This window comes from Cyprinodon variegatus, unplaced genomic scaffold (genome assembly GCF_000732505.1).
Source record: "Cyprinodon variegatus isolate N-32 unplaced genomic scaffold, C_variegatus-1.0 Scaffold172, whole genome shotgun sequence".
In the NCBI taxonomy this organism is placed as follows: domain Eukaryota; kingdom Metazoa; phylum Chordata; class Actinopteri; order Cyprinodontiformes; family Cyprinodontidae; genus Cyprinodon; species Cyprinodon variegatus.
The window spans coordinates 800,488-817,833 of NW_015150625.1; the positions used below are offsets into that span (position 1 = coordinate 800,488).

The window sequence follows — 17,346 nt, forward strand, 5'->3', positions numbered from 1 at the left end:
TCATGGAAATAATTTTGACAGCTGGAGATAGGCACCAACACCCCTCGCGACCCTGATTGGGATGAGAGTGACGGAAAATGGATGGATATTCAGTCGTTAGGTTTGATTACCTAAATTATATGCAGCTCAGTAATTTACCTGATGCGTACAGTTGATTATATACTAACATATATATTAGTGTTGCGCCGATGCCATTTTTGGCCCTGATACCGATAAACGATACCTGGCTGCGTAGTACTGGTCCATACCTATACCATACTGATACCATCAGTTTGAAATATGTGTGTGTGTGTATATATGAAGAACTGCATACTTCTTGGATGTAAAATAATTGCCATCATGGCTTTGTCAAACTGCTGCCTACCTTATCGGTGCCCTATTAGTTGGTACTCGCTGATACCGATATTACCATTTTAGTGCTGGATCAGGGCCCCGTCCGATACCGGTACAACACTAATATAAGTATATATATATATATATATATATATATATATATATACATATCTGGATGCTGTAATTGTTCAGTCATATACTGCCTCTTTTTTGTGGTTAAAATAGAATCAAGTCAAATTTTGACAGCATGATCTTTGCTTTCCATTTCCATGCAGATATATACAGTGTAAGTGCTCTTATGGATTTTAACTGCTGAGTAGTTGCTATGCAGTTTGCTGTGTGGATGCTGTATAAACGCTAAGTGGATGTTTTGCTTGTTTCCATTGTTATTACTTTAAAAATCAACATCAGCATGGGTTTCAGACCAATTTGTTCTGGTATACACCCCTTTTACAATTATTTAGAAACCTTAAAGATTAATTACATATTTGGTTATATTAATTACTTATCAATCAATCAATCAAATTAAATGACACATTTTGGTTTGACTAAACTCAAGAACATCAAGCCTAGACTCAACTTTTGGCTCGTAATAAATTGATTTACTGCAATTTGCTAACCAAACTAAACAACCTAAAGAATTAAGTTGTAAATCTTTTTAAATAACCTGAAATTTAAAAATAAGATATGACACAATGTTTAAGACTGCGGAGACCAAGAAACATTTGCTAAGACAAGCTCAGTCTCATATGAGATGGTGTTGAATGTGATTTGTCATCTGAATGTTAACTCCCTACACTAACAGAGCTCACCTGTAGCAGCTTTATGGCCCCAATATCAGGTGCAACAGCAAACAATGAAGAGCCCAGTCTGCCTCGCTGACCTGTGTCTCTTTGCCAATATAAGGTATCATTGTTCCTTGTTATCGGATCACAAGCTTGAAAGGAAGCGGTGCGAGTCTTCTACTAAACTCCACCCTATGCTCATGGTCTTCATGCAAGCACACCCTTCATGTTGTAGTTATGGATTAAGTGACAGAATCAGATTTTATTGAATTAAATGGACCTAAAACATGGTTACCGCCAATAGGATTTCAGTAGGAGTGAAAATAGCTCTATCAGAAAGCCAGAGTGGAAAAACTGAACTAATTCAAGAGGTAAGAGCTAAATGGTGTATTTGGGAAATATCTTTGCACAGACGCTTGCACAGATGCTATAGAGGAAATCAGACAGTGACTCATAATTTTAGACGTATTGTATGTACCACTTTAAACAGGAAAGCAAAAGCAACTTCACATAGGCGTAGGAAGGTAAAAACATCTGAGAGGCACAGTAAAATCCAGCCTAAGGTCAGTGAGGAGCTTTTTTTATGTTCGAAGAAGAAGGGCCTCAGAAACTGAAAGCCAGCTCATGAGAACGACTGAAAAACATGAACCTAGTGACCTCAGAGATGAGGAATTGATAGTTTTTCTAAGAAAGCACTCGGATGCTGAAGCATTGAGTGCTTTATGGACTATAGAAATAGTTTTGAACTAAACTAGAAGCCATTTCAGCTGTGGAGCGATATAAACACATTTTGGTTGATGAGGATATTCCATCAGGAGCTTGGCTCTTTGGGATTTATGTAAACGACTTTTCTTGCTTGCAAACCTCTCGCACATTTGCTCCCAATCCTCATGGATGCTATCTGTTCCCCGGCTAATCAATCAGACAAACAGCTGCGTCTCAACTCTAAAAACACTGATTTCACCTGTTAATGGTAGGTTAATGGACTGCATGTCTGGATTCTCAGAGGGGTTCAGTCTGGTCAGGAAGAAAAAAGAAGTAAACAACTACATGTCGAACAGCCAATAATGGAGGACTGCAGCAAAGAGAGTGTTGCCTTATTTTTGTAGATAATAGGGATTACTGGTGAGGAATACGTTATACACAGAAACTGAGGTGGAGATACAGAGTTGTTTGGTGGTTCGTAGATGTCGAATTGGTTGTTTTTTACAGAAATTGGTGGACAGAAGGTACTAAGAGGGGACATTTCTAAGTGGAGGAAGCAACTGTTCTCATGAGATTTCTTCCAAGATCAGAGGAGAGATTATTGAATGGATTAAAAAAAGAGATTAATCTCAAAAGGTTGAAATTAAAACTAGAACATCAACAAACGTTGGAATTAAATGTCAGAAAATAGAAGTAGCAATATGTCTCTATTCAAGATGGCTTTACCTCACATCAGCCTGTTTAGCACCACTTTATTATTTGCATAAATAAAGTGATACACATAATACTTTAAACGGTTCATAAGATTAGATGTTGGGTGGATTATAAACACAACATACAACATAGAACCCAATACAACATATATACAACACATTTATTTAAAGGTAAAGGATGTTCTCTTTTCCAGGGGGATCATCAAAATAAGTGATCCTCCTAGTTGTCAATCATTCTGGTGATATGTTTTCGTAAGGCTCGTTCCCATTTTCATTTACTGGTGGCGAGTCTGACATAGTGAAAACAATTGCAAATCTTCTTTTGTACACTAAGCTTGTATGAGCGATGCAAACGGCAACATTTAAACAGAGCGTGCATGAGGAGAAATGGGTCGTGCACAGACTCAAACACATTTTATTATGTGTACAGGGTTATGCATAAGGATTTTTTTGTATGAAGAAAGAGGGTCATTTAAAAAATTCGCGAAAATCCTCCACTATACCTTTAATCATTAATAAACAATATGTGTACTGAAAGTGGGATTCTTAATTTCTAAGATTTCAGCTTAGAAATTAAGCCTGCAATCACACCGCAGGTTCTGTTTTGTTGCTAAACTCCAATAATTTTAATTTTTACACTTTATTTTTTCAGTTAAGGGGCCATAACAGGGGCCAGAACTAGTTTTACAGGGGCATTGGCCCCTGATGGCCCCATCTAGAATCATCTTTGCTTACATTTGCCAAGTCAAGTTTAGTGGTGGCAGATACAAAATAAAGTAAGGAAAGAAACTGGGTTTTATCTCACATACATAAATAGAGGAAGTGTACAAACAATAAATCAGTGTCTTTGCTTCTAAATCTCTATGTGGAAGCGGAGTTGGTAAATTTCCACTCTGCAAAGCTGTTTCACATCTCAGTTTTTTTCTCATCATATTCTCTGTTTTCTATGGATAAGAGGTGCAGGCTCAGCACCAACATGTTCCTTTTACAAAGTAGCCATGTTGATCCTTGAAACTCGAGAAGGGCCTCCTTTTTCAAGACAGAAACGCACAAAGACTAACACACCCATATTACAGGCCTACCTGGATAGAGTTAAAAAGCTGGACTACTGTTACCGTAGCTTAGGTCCATGTTACTGAATCCCATTGCAGGAGACAAAACAATTGCTGTGTTTATCCCAAAATAGAAGGAAGCCGCCCACCGGGAAAGGCGATGGCGATTAGCTCTAACTGCAGAGAATTCAGTGGGAAATGTCAGGTCTGCCTCTGAGGGATAAAAGGTTGTGTATTTAGGAAGTTAAAAGAAATGTCAGGTCAGCTGCTGCAGGCACATAACCAGCACTGCACAGGAACACATTTCAATACTGTTGTTTGCAATTTAGCTCCTCTAAGCAACACAAAACATTTAATTCTCATTGTTTAAAATACAACAAAAGAACATTTTAAAAAGCTTTTAATGTTCTTTTATGATTAAGTGAAAAACGATGCATGCTTTAACCTTGGCTCAGCCAAGCTACCCCGCTTTAGGTGATGAAAACTGGTGAAGATTGATGGCAAGAAGATCTTCTTACCTCAAAGACTTAGACAAAGGTTTTCAAAATAAAAGCGAATGCAAGTAATTTATTTAGTTGATACACTTTTTTTATATGATCTGATTATATTTTATTTACATACTATACCTGTCCTGTTTTCTATCAAAAAACACTATTTTGTTGAAGATAATTGTAATCAAAATGTTCAAAGGATATGAATAACGGTGGCCTTAACTAAAGGCATTTTACAAAATAGAAGCAGATTTTGTTACACGTTTTGTTTTAACATCTAAAATCATCTAAGACTCATGGACTCATGGATTCATAATTGTCAATTTGTTTTTGAAAAATAAGAAATAAAGTGATGGTGGTAGAGAACACAGAAAAGTCCTAATTTTGGCTCACACTCTGCTTCTATAACCAGTTTACCTGCAAATGGGTTTAACGTCTCTATTTGCATTTTTTAACTGCTGTTTCACTCCTGGGAAACAATGATCCAGGAGCATTATCTCATGCAAAAGCAAAGAAACAAAACAAGAACTGCACCTTTCACACAAACAGAGGACTGGCTGGGAGGCAGCTGTCCCTGCTGCTGCCTGGCCTATCGCTGGCCATGGAGGTGGGGGGTGCGAAGAGGAAGTCGCGTCACCTCAGCTGCTGTTATTGTGGGCAGACATCGGATCACCTTTGTGTGTGTGCACAGGTGACAGGACAGATAACGACAGGCTGCAGACAGGCTGTCTGTAGGAAGGAGTCTGCAGCTTACAGCAGCAGCATACTGATACTGATAAGGAAGAGGAGTTTTATTATGCATGAGTGTGTGAACACCAGAAGACAGCACAACTGGACCTCAGCTTGACTGAGGAAGGACCTGGATGGAATATGTGTTACAGCTGCTGCTGTCATTTAATCTGACTAAATCCTTCCTGTTTTGTCTTTATGCTTTTCCTTAAATGTGGATGCTTGCATATGGGGCTTTGCTGTCTTAAGGTCATCTCACTGACCTTTTCAGCTCTGCACAGATTCATGCCATGGGATTGAGATTAGGGGATTGGCAAACTAACATAACCCTGTTCTCCTGACAGGGATTCCCAAACGATTCCCCTTCTAACCCCAAAAGTAATGATTCAACATTATGTGACTCCCTAAAAATAGATATCATTACATCACTTTGTATTTACATATAAAGGAAAGTAATCATATTCATCTTGAACTAAATTTTAAGTTTTTGATTACATATATTTGATTAATCATTTCAAATTATTCTATCTTTAATTAATTTGAATTGAATTTATTTATAGGAACACTTTTTATTCTTAAAACTTTTATATGTATTCATAAATATTAAAATGTTTTTTTTATTTCTAATTGTTTAATGGCAGACTTAATTGTTAAATATGTCATTTTATAATTTTTTTAATTATTTCATGGAACATTTCATTATTTAATTGTCCATTTTACAATTTAATGTGTTGCACAAATAAATTTTACATTTAGTTAATTTATTGTACAGTTAGTGATTTCATGGGACATTCAGATAAATCTATTTTATGATAAATCAGGCCTCCATAATCTATCAGGAATCCCCCAAAATGGTGACTTTCAACCCTTCAGGCAATCCTGACCTCTACTATGGGAGCCTGTATTAATGCCACTTAAGCACTATGATGGAATCATCATTTTATTGCCCAAGATACCTGGATTGCTTGGATTTCTTGGGGTATTGCTGCATAATTTCCAGTTTTAGAGCTTGCAAGTTTTCCTTGTCCCCCCTCCAAATGAAACAATCATCTGAAACAAAAGCAAGCCCAGTAACCATTTGATTCTATTGATCATCCATGTTGTTGCATGATTTGTTTCCCAGCGGGTAGTAACACTAGCTTTGCCTTTATTCCGGGGTTTTAATTATTTTCTTTCTGAATCAGATTGTGTTTATGCTAAGCAGCCAAGCTTGGCACATTTAGGATGAACCAGACCCATTTAAGGCTCTTCCTGACATCTTGGCTGAATTATTTTGATTTTAAAGTGTTGCTTTAAAATGCATATATGGGTTTTCTCCATTTAACTCAAACATTAACCTAACAGAAGCATGATGTCAGCATTTGCATTTTCCAAACTGGTTCAGGATAAAGCAATCTTGACGCAGGGGGATATTAAAACATTGCAGAAGTGTTAGAAGAGCCACATTTTTAAAAGCTGCAGCAAAGACCAGGGTGACATTTCTGCCTCAATCACTGGCGCTCTGCTCTGCAGGGGTGGTTGGCAAACAAGTGCTGCTGAATGTGTGTGTGGCAGTGGGTGGAGAGGGGTGCTTAGAGTGGAAGGTGGTCCAGCAATAAAGCCAGCAAGCGAAGGCAGGATCAAAGGGCAGGGAGTGCAGAGAAGACAAATCCACTGATGGGGCAAGCTTTTAAAACACATACAGGCAGTGAAGTGCAGCTCAACACACTGTAACTTTCCATTTTAGCTTAGATTTGTGTTGTTTTTGATTTTTTTGTTTTTAAAAACAGATCTTAACAAATCCCACTCAGATGCAGTGACAAACCAAAGTAATGATTAGTATTAGCTTCCTCTCCCTCGGATTAAATCTGCATATTTACAGTCTGAAGGAGCAGGCAGGACCTGGTATTACAGTTTGTATGACTAATTTGAGCAAAAAATACAATTGCTTTGTAAAGCTATTACAGTAAATCCATTATGTATGCCAGCTTATTGCTGGGTTATGGTGGGCTGGTGCCCATCTTCTGTAGACGCTGGGTTAGCTTATTTTAAACAAGGAGGGAAGTTCATTTTCCATTCTTCAGTCATACAAACTCAGATTGAGCTCATAAAAAATAGAGTGGCAGCAACTTCAGTGGCAGGCAGGAGGGGGCAGAGGGGCTTAAATGTTGAGAAACACATACTAAAGTCCTCTTAGGAAGCCAAAATGTGCTAAACTGCAAAAAGATGTCTACTCTGTAACCAAAACACATGCAAAAGTGCCCACTTAAGAGCCAAAACGGATGCTAAAGTCCCCCCATGGGAGCCAAAATACATGTTCAAGTGACCTCTTGGGAGCCAAAATGCATGTTGAAGTCCTCAGCTGGGAGCCAGAAAGCATTCTAATGTGCCACATTCGGAGCAAAAAGGCATAGTCAAGTGACCTATCTCAAGCCAAAATCAAAAGTAATGTCCATCCTTTAGAATCAAAACACATGTTAAAGTTCCCTCATAAGGGCCAATTGTGTGCTTAAATGCCCTTTGCTCCATTGGGAGCCAAAATATGTGCTAGAGTATCCAATTGGGAGCCAAAACATGCTTAAGTCCCCCTTGGTAGCAAAAATGCATGCTAAGGTGCCTCCTTGGGAGCAAGAGGCCTCTTCAAGTGACCCCTTGGGAGCCAAAATGCATGCTAAACTGCCCCTTAGGAGCCAAAATGCATGCTAAACTGCCCCTTAGGAGCCAAAATGCATGCTAAACTGCCCCTTGGGAGCCAAAATGCATGCTAAACTCCCCTTGGGAGCAAAAATGGATGTTAAACTGCCCCATCGGAAGCCAAAACACGTGCTTAAGGACCCTTTTGAAAGGCAAAATGTACCCCCCCCGATCCAAAATTCAAATGCATGTTAAACTGCCTTATTGGAAGCCAAAACGTGCTAAAATGCCGACAAGTGCCGCATTAGGAGCCAAAAGAGGTGCTAAAGTGCCAACTTGCCCCTTGAGGGCAGAAACACAAGCTAAAGTTGCTTTTCAAGACACAAAGACGTGTGCTAATATGCCACCTTGGGATCCAAAGCACTCGCTAAAGTGCCCTCTTCATGACCTTTATTTTTTTTTCCGCCCATACCCTTCAAAAAGTCTGTCCATTCTTTTGAGCAACTTTAAATCGCTGGAACGGGTAGAGCTGTTGAGAAAGATCCAACCAGCTCATGGAGGTATGGAAAATAGCAGCACAACTCAGAACATCTAAAACATACCAACCCGTTATTAATCAGGCCGCAGGAATCAACCAGCGACGCAAACACAGGCCATCATTTTATCAGCTCTACTTGTATATCTAATTAGATAATAAAGACAGATTGTTACACCAAACCCAGAGCCTCAATAATAAAATCTTACTCTGCCTTATTGCTGCACTGGCATAAAAAAAGACCAAAACAAGTCAACAAATATAAATTGCAAAGACCACCAGCTCCTAGAAAAAGCTTCCCTGCCTGCAAACACTCACACCATGCTTATAATTTATTGGTCGTTTACATAGAAAACATAAAGCGGAGTTTATAGACGGCTGAGCAGATGGACAAGTAATCCTGGATTTTTTTTTTTACGCCCAGATAATAGCTAATCACATGCTTTTATTAAAGCTGAGCACAAGCTTTTAGACAGTCTGATGTCTGCTCTGCATAACGCTTGGCTTCAAAACAAAAATGCCTGTTAAATAAAAGAGAAAGTGAGTGTGCATTGCTTCTGATAGAATTCAAAAATACAGTAGACCCAGAAGGCGCAAACTAGTTGGCTTGAGTTTTACGACACAGCCTGAGCAAAAAGGCACCACAAAGCAATCCAACACTATCTCCCACCTACACAGCAGGCAGGAGACAAAACAGCGAGCGTGTGAACAATCTGTTCCCTGTTCTTGGTTCTGATGAGCTTGTTTCAATGTCTGACGAAGCCCATTGAGTTGTGCTGACACCAGATGTCCTGGAATAATTGGCTTTTCTCTGCCTACCTGTTATCCCTTCACCAGGCGCTTTGAATAGGGAAATGATCTGAGCAAAGGCAGCGTCCAGGTGTCTGAGTGATCTTTGATTGGAGGAAGGAGGGAAACGGAGCTTCTTGGGGGCGTCTAAAGTCTCTGTTAGCTGCTTGATTATGGAGGGAATTTAGCTCTATTGTTGTTGCATTCTAAGAACATGATTTTTTTTTTTTTTTTTTTTGCGAAATTTAAAAAGACAAATGCTGTCCGCAAATAAAACGTAAAAAAAATATATATATTTTAATCAAAACAAAAGGTTTTAAGACTAACTTGTGTTCTCAGAGCAAGCCCCCAGAAGTTAAGAGAATGAGATTTTTGCTAATGAAATTTGAAAAGAATGCTATTAATATAACTGAAAAAAGATTATTTTTTTAAAAATATATGAAAAAAACTAAATCTGAGGAAACAGCAAAGTTATTCCCAATTTTTTTTCCCAACGTTTTAGTTTTGGTTAGCATTTCTTTTCCAACATCCATTTACAAACTTTGTCTCTACTTGCAACAATAATGGAACAAATTTCACCCCATAGGTGATCATAGAAATGGAGATTTATATAACTTTTAAATCCCTTCTTGACCATATCTTCCTGTAATTAAAGCAGAAGCTCTTTTATTTTATTTCTCTCCTTATAATAAACTCATAGTTATCTTTAAGTGACATTACAATTCTGTAAATTCCTGTGTTACATCCTTGGTAAGTTTGCTGTTGCTATAGGTTGAACTTGAAGTATAGTACCTTTGCAAGGTATTAAATTAAGGTGCTAAAATTATTCATTTACACAGCCAAACAAATATGTGCAATATTTTTAGCAGTATTTAGTAAGTAGTTGAGTTGAATAGAATGTGGTTAATTCAGCCTAAGAGGCTCTAATTGTCTGGATTGGATGCCCTTCCTGAATCACTTGCAGCCACATGCGCCTGCTGTCACAAGTTCAAACAACTTAGTCCCGATCAAAGACAGCAGCTGACGGTGAGAAATGAGTTTGCGGTCATCTGGCGCTCCAAGTCCCGACAAAGACTTCTTAAGTGATGTTCAGGGAACAGCTGCAGCGGCTTGTTCTGAAGGGTTCTTTCAACAGCAGAAGGATGTCTTCCTGTTGGTCTTCTCTTCAAGGTGTAGGACATTCTCTACAGCAGAGGTTCCCAGACTTTTCTTAGTTCCCCAGAGGAAAGCTTTCTCTAATAAAATAATCTTCATTCCCCTTTTAATAAAGGAATCCGATCTTTTAAACAACTTATTTTAGTTTCCCTGTGTAATGGAAATAAACTTAGAAATGACCTCTCAAGATTGATCACTTATTAAAGCCCCCGTTGCAATGAAAAGGTTCAGGGATTGACTTTTTTTACATCATGTGAAACCCTCTGTTTCCTTTTTTTAAATGACATTAGTATCAATTTTATGACCTAAAAAGCACATGAACACATTTTTTTGTTATTGGTAATACAATAGTGTTTACTTTAATACCCATTTTAAAAATATTCATGTCCAGTAAAGGATGTTTCTTATCATTATTAATTAAAAGATGGAAAGGGGCTGCTCAGTGGATGTTCTAGGGCTTTCTGCATGAGGTTTGCATGTTCTCCCTTCACATACGTGGTTTCTCTCCAGATACTCCGGCTTCCAGTCCAAAAACATGACTGTTAGGGTAAATGACATTAAACTCCCCAGAACTCTAAACTCTCCTGAGGTGTGCATTGGTTGTTTGTTCTGTTTGTCTCTGTGTTGCCCTGCAATGGACTGGCGACCTGTCCAGGGTGTTCCCCGCCACTCGCCTGTAGACAGCTGGAGATAGGCACCAGCAACCCTTACGCCCCCGCTTGGGATAAGAGTGACGGTAAATGGATGCATCGATAAAACACAGAAAATCGGTCCAACTAGGTGTAACCATAGGGAGTATTTACGGTACTGTCACTCACCCCAGCAGAGCCATGGCAACCTGTCATCCAATGGCTTTAAAGGTTGTCACGTTATATGCCTATTCAAAAAAAGACCAAAAACTATGTAATGGTGATAAAATAAGTTAATATGCACCAAGCATCCATTCTGATAGTGTTTAGTTAGTCTTAAGACTGGTTTATACTCAGAAACCAGGTCATATGCTTTTGTGTCACAGTGAACGCCTCTTCCACAGAAACTCTGCTGCTCCTAGGTGACTGCAGACAGGAGCCCTCTGATTGGCCAACTCTACATCCGCTCTACACTATGCGTATTTCCTGTTTGGTACCTTACCAGATTGTTTTTGTTTGTATTACCCCTATTGAGGAAAACGACTCATAAAGATGCACCAGCTAGAAGAGCGAGGTGCACGAGAACACTGGGACCCTTTTCCCACCTGGATCCCTGCTCTTTTTTGCCCTCATGTCCCTCCATTGTCGCACAAACTTTCTCCCACTTCCTCAGCCTCGGCCGGATCTAGACCCACAGCTATAGTTCCTGATTGTCCCTCTTGCGTTGTGGCGTGGAATAACATAGCGCAGACCACGCTTTAATATTGGGCATAAATCAAAAATATCTGCGACAAGTTTACTGCGACATACTGCTGCGGGAGGATAACCAGCCCTTTAGCCTAAATAGAATTCCTACACCGGCTGAGATGAGCAGATATAAGCAGAGGTATACTGCTGGCAGTAATGTGGAACTATCATAAGGCCAGATGACGGAAATTGAGGCAGCAACTTATTAGAAGCCGACGGTCCTGTAATGCAACATGGTTAAGCAACAGTTTGGTGTGGTCGAAGACCAATTAATTAATTAGACAAACCTGCAGCCACTACTTAAAACATCAAGGAAAACACTTTTTCTAACATTGTTTTCACACTGGATCTTGGACTTTTCTTAATTTTTTTTACAACTTTGTCGGGAGGCGCCAATTAGCTTGGCTTCAATACTTCCTGTGCAGTATGTAAATGTAATGCAAATCCCTTTATTGTCCCAAAATGGGGAAATTAACTATCTGTATTTAATACATCCCCTTGAAGAGCAGCTAGCTGCCATTTGCAGCATCCGGGGAGCAGTGTGGGATCAAGGGTCTTGCTCAGGGACCCTGAGTCGAGACTGTAGGAATCAAACCGGGTACTTGCAAGCTTCTCAGAGCACAAGTGCACTGCTCTAACCACTATGCCAACACTTCCCCCAGTATCGTACCACTGGGCTATCAAAAATGTACATGAAGAGCTTTACTTTGGCAGAATCTCAGCAAAAGGAAAGCATTCAGATAAGAATAACAAATATGCCGACAAAATGTGATTACCTTTCAGAAAAACTTTGCATGCAACCAGAGTGAGATACTGGCGTATACATTTCTTTAACTCATATAACATGACTGCATCTTTACTAAACATTTTCCTTGACATGCTACAGGCTGTAAAAATGTTAGTTGTGTCACCTGGATCAGAGATCTGGAAACCTTTTTATCATTTCGTTAAAAAAAAAAAAACATAGCCACTATTTTATACTTGCTCATATCTTGCTTTTGCATGCATTCAGTGCTGTCTCATCTCTACGCTACAGATCAATTGACCTGTGTGAGGTCAACGTAAACACCTATTACTGTTGGTTCTTCAATTGTCTACAAGTGTAGTAGATAAAAGTGAAATCCAGATATTGATTTTCAGCAACAATTTGCTGCAGCAGCACAAAGCTCACCATGGATGAAATCATGACGAATTAGAAGGGTTTTAGACAACAGAGCGGCCGCAGCCACGTGCACAGTTCACTTTACTCACTCGCAGTTTGTCTAAGCGGCAGCAACTGGCAGTGAAACCCAACTCTCTTGCTACATTTAGACCAGGAAACACGGGGTGAGAGGTGAAACGGCTGTAAAGGATTGAAAGGCTGGAGACCGACTTAGGCGGGAGACTCTTAAACGGGTCGTTAAAGTGACCCCACTGAGCCCCGGGGTCCATTCAAAAAAAGAAACCACACAAGACGCCAGGCAGGGATTTTTTTTTTCTTTGTTTTTTTAATGGAATGTATCTTTTTGAGGTATGAAAATAAAACTCTGTGGGAATAAGAAATTGGACAGTGGAATGATGAAAACAGGAAGGCATGTTGGAGAAGCATCACGCCGGCCGTGATAGATAAAGGGCACCGCTATGGCCCTGTGTGGGAGATGACAGCAACACAGAGGCATGTGTTGGATCAACTGTGATACAAAGGCAAGCGTTGGGAAAAACCTCCACGCAGAAAAGGAAACCTCAGAAGCCACAGTGAAATACAGCACGTCCTGGTGCAACACAAGACATGTATCGATGAACGTTGCTCTGCATCACCACATTCACCAGGATTATTATGTTTCCTTTCCCATCAACACCTTTTAATGCCTTCAATATGTAAAGCAGATTCATATTTTTATTACAAAGACACAAACTGAGCTGCAACAGTGACTAATTGAGATACATATTGGTTTCCTTCTTTATTCTTACACAGTCATACGCAAGTGGTCTGGATCTAATTAGAAAGAATGAACAGGGATTAGCTGAGCGTCTCCAGGAAATTAATATACACTAGCAAAGGATAGCTGAAAATAAAATGTAATGCAATGTAATGTAATGCTTTTAAACTATAGTGGTGTATTTAGATCAATAAGCTAATTTGTAGAGCTTTCAATACAATCTTTAATTAATCTGTCACACCAGTGGTGTGATAGCGACATGATTTTACATGATAATTAGGAGATTTCGCCATCTGCTAGCTAAATAGTCACTAGCTTGGCAGTATCTTTGGTGAACCTAATTCTGGGAATGCAAACCAGCTCCATGTTTAATGCTATGCTAGCATAGCTATCGTTAAATGCTAATGTAGTCCCTATATGCTAATGTACGCTACCATTAGTGGTATCAGCTAATATTTAACAGGGAATTTTAACAACACGCCCTAGCGGCACTGTTGAAAAAAAGATTGTAGAATAATACTTTGAATTAGGACATATATCACAACAGATACAGGTAATCTGTGTTCAAATAAGCGGCCATTTTGGATTTGGAGATCACCGCGATGAGAAACATTGCACTGTCCAGAGTTGAATTCTGACTTTAGAGTGCTTTTTAAAATGTCCCATACCAGAAAACATTTATTAGACTAATCTAAAAAATAAAATAAAATAAAAAAAACAGTTGGTAAGCTAACCATGCAAGCTAGGAGTACGTTAGATTAGCTTGCTAAACTGCTACGTTCTGCGCCCAAAGACGTTTCAACTTTACTTTTTTCTATATTTGCTAATCGCCAATTCTCATTCCCACTTCAGATCTATGCCTCATCATTTCTTGTTGTTTTCTACTTCCATTTTTCTATCAGTAAAGTATTTTAAGCCCCTGTACTGGCCATCATGTTTTGCTGCGAATTAGCTGTTGCTATTGCACCGTGACGCAAACATGAGACTGCTGTTTTGTTCAGTTTGTCCATGTCCATTTTTGTCTGTCCCTACCAAATAAACTTAAAAAAAAAAATTTGGTAATGCAGCAAATTTAACTAAATTCTGGTTCTGATCCATGTTTGGACTAGGACAGGGGCCTGCAACCAAACAGCCATTTTGCCCCAATTCCAGCCAGCAATATAATATAACCTTTTAATAGAACTCAAGTTACTATTATTGTTAATTTTCTGCTATAGGAAATCTGTTGCCATTTTAAATAACCAACATATGTATTTTTTGCTTTTAAGCAAAAAAATACACAATTTCCAACTTGATGACAAGAAAAATAGATCTAAAAAACATGTTTTTAGTTATTTTAAGGGGTTTCTATTGTGAAAATGCCATTAAATATTGTTTAAAAAAAATTATCATTTTCAGCCACTAATAGGAGCCATTGTAGACGCTGCAGATAGTCACAGACCCCTGGCTTAGGTACTCATAAGAAAAAAATAATAATACTAGAGTTATAGTCATGATACTAGGAGTACATAAGTAGGAAAATTGTCCTAAACAATTGGGTTTTAAAATAAGAATAAAATCTGCATCCTTTTGGATAGAAAGGACTTTTTGTACCTGAAAGTCTTTTAGTGAAAAACTAAAATTATAATAAGTTTTATAAACTGAAGAGGTGAAAATATGTTTACTTTGTTTTACATCCAAATAAAAGAAAAAAACAGTATGTTATGTTATATTATGTTATCTATCTCCAATAATCCAAAGGAAACAGGTATCTGTCTAGTTAATGTCTTTAAATTCTAAAAAAAAAAAAGGGAAATTTTCTATATTGGACCTTAAACTACATGGAGACCTCTGATTTACAAAGATGAAAATCCAACTTCTCTGACTAAATCAAACGCATCAAAAGCTGACAAAGCAAATTTCCTTCATGCTTTCTTAGTATTCAAACCTGCCTGTGTTGTCACCAAAAAAAAAAATAATAACAGTAGCTGGAAATCCTTTCAGAAGCACAATAAGCCTCATGATTTAGCACCGATTTTATAAGTTGTGACATCTCCAGTGTAGCTTTTTCACTAAGATCCAACCTAATATATTATGTTTCCAGTAAGATGTCTCTGAAGCAGCTCAGTTTTTTTCAAACAATAAGTTTCTTTCACTGTTAATAAGCCAGAATGAGTTCTAAACAAGTTTCCTTCTATTTACAAATGCAGCAAAAATAGAACTGAGGGAAAAAAACAACTAAAGCACACGATGGAAACACTGAGATATCAAGCATATAAAACCAATTGTTCATGTTCTCCATTTATACATGTTTAGTGTAGTGGGAGGAAACACTGCACAGAAACAGAACTGTATAAAATGAGTCTTTGGCTCTGTTAGAAAATAAAAGCAGGAGTAGAGAAATGTTTAAGCCGTCTACAGAAACCTTCCCCTTAAGGTTCCGGTTTGTTAGACGTTTTCTACGTCAACCAAATGCTTCCTGTTCCACTCCAGCAAATCCCACCTTTGACATTCAAAGACAGAACATTTTTATAAAAAATAGATATATACACACACACATCTAATAAATAAGGGACAAATCCATTGCACGGTAGAATACAGGTGTTTTCTCACATGCTTTTAGTCCATCAGTCTTTTGTGAAGCAAGTCACTGTATTAATAACAGAGGTGGGAGGGTGGGGGGGGGCTGGTGTGTGGAGACCACGACATAAAACGAGAGCTCGGTGAAGCGGCAGCAGGGGGAGATGAAGCCCGGGTTTATATTCTTCCACGGCTGAGAGTCAAATCCACCTGAAGATGCAAACAGTTTACAGAGAAAATGTAAAATCATGCAGTTTTATAGAGCATTTAACCATTATTACAAAATCCATATACTTATTGACCACAAATGAAACAATCTGACTGAGGAAGTGCAGAAGGTTACAGTGAAAATAGGAAACAGTTTCAGCCCTGAAGGGGTTCAATAAAAGCTCCTGTATGTTTTGAAAGATCATCCGTGATTATTGAACATCTAACCTTTCATGTTTCCGATCTGACAGATCAGCTGATCTTTAGCCCCGTCATGCTGGGACTCAAAGGTTCCCTCCTCTCTTGGTTTCATGGGATTAATACATCATAGCAGGGTCAACTGTGACTTTAATGTGGTGACATGGGTATTGGTCGGCATGGCAACAGCTAAAAACGCAATCATCCTTTGTGATGTTCGCCAAAAAAATCTAATTACACTGTTATAATTATAATTATACTTAACTAACACTTAGTTAAGTGCTTAGTTTTCATTAGTTTTAGTTATAATTTTATTTTTAAATGCGATTTACAGAAGGTTCTAAGTTTGATTCCTGGTTTAATGCTCTTAAAAAATAATTGTAATTATATATACATATAAAACAAAATCCTCTGTCATCTTTACCATCAATAGGCTGCAGCCATGTCCCTAATTCCTCGTTTTCCAGTCCAAAATTAGCATTTTCTCCCATTCTCTAGACTTTTCTCTGACTCAAGCTTCTTTTCCGAACATACGGCTTTACGATCATATCTGACGAGATTGTTTTTATAATAGTAGTTTTTTTTTAAATAAAGCATTTTAAGTGCCATGATAATCACATTTAATGAATTTTAATTTTAAAAATAATAATTAAATGACTTTTAATGATTTTTAACACTGTTTCTGCATTGGTGTTTGCATGTTCTCCCTGTGCATGCGTGGGTTCTCTCCGGGTACTCCACCTTCCTCCCACAGTCCAAACACATGACTGTTAGGTTAAGTTGTCCTTAGGTGTGAATATGTGTGTATGCATGGTTGTGTGTCTCTGTGTTGCCTTGTCCAGGATGTACCCCGCCTCTCGCAGACTGACTGGAGATAGGCAACGGCCCCACCGCGACCCTGACAAGGACTAGGAGGGAGAAGATGGATGGATGGATGGATGGATGGATGGATGGATGGATGGATGGATGGATGGATGGATGGATGGATGGATGGATGGATAAAAAAGGAACACAAATGACCTGACTGCTTTACTGCCACCTGCTGGAGTGATGCAGTATAGCAAAAAAAAAGGCGAAAACAGCAGCCGGTAACAGGACCCGATATTAAAGGAATAGTACACCCAAAACATGATTAGCCTTCATTTTCTACTCACCCCCATGCTGAACAACACTCTGGAGTACTTTTT

The 17,346-nt window shown here is 38.6% G+C and overlaps 1 protein-coding gene across 1 annotated transcript in view; it reads right to left on the bottom strand.

The window, feature by feature from the left end:
- Positions 1–12,763: 12,763 nt before the first annotated feature.
- phlda1 (pleckstrin homology-like domain, family A, member 1) overlaps positions 12,764–17,346 on the bottom strand; it is a 7,977-nt gene continuing 3,394 nt past the window's right edge. Inside the window, exon 2 of the mRNA XM_015378407.1 lies at positions 12,764–15,964. The gene's annotated coding sequence lies outside the window, so the exon portion shown is untranslated. The remainder of the gene's footprint in view (positions 15,965–17,346) is intronic.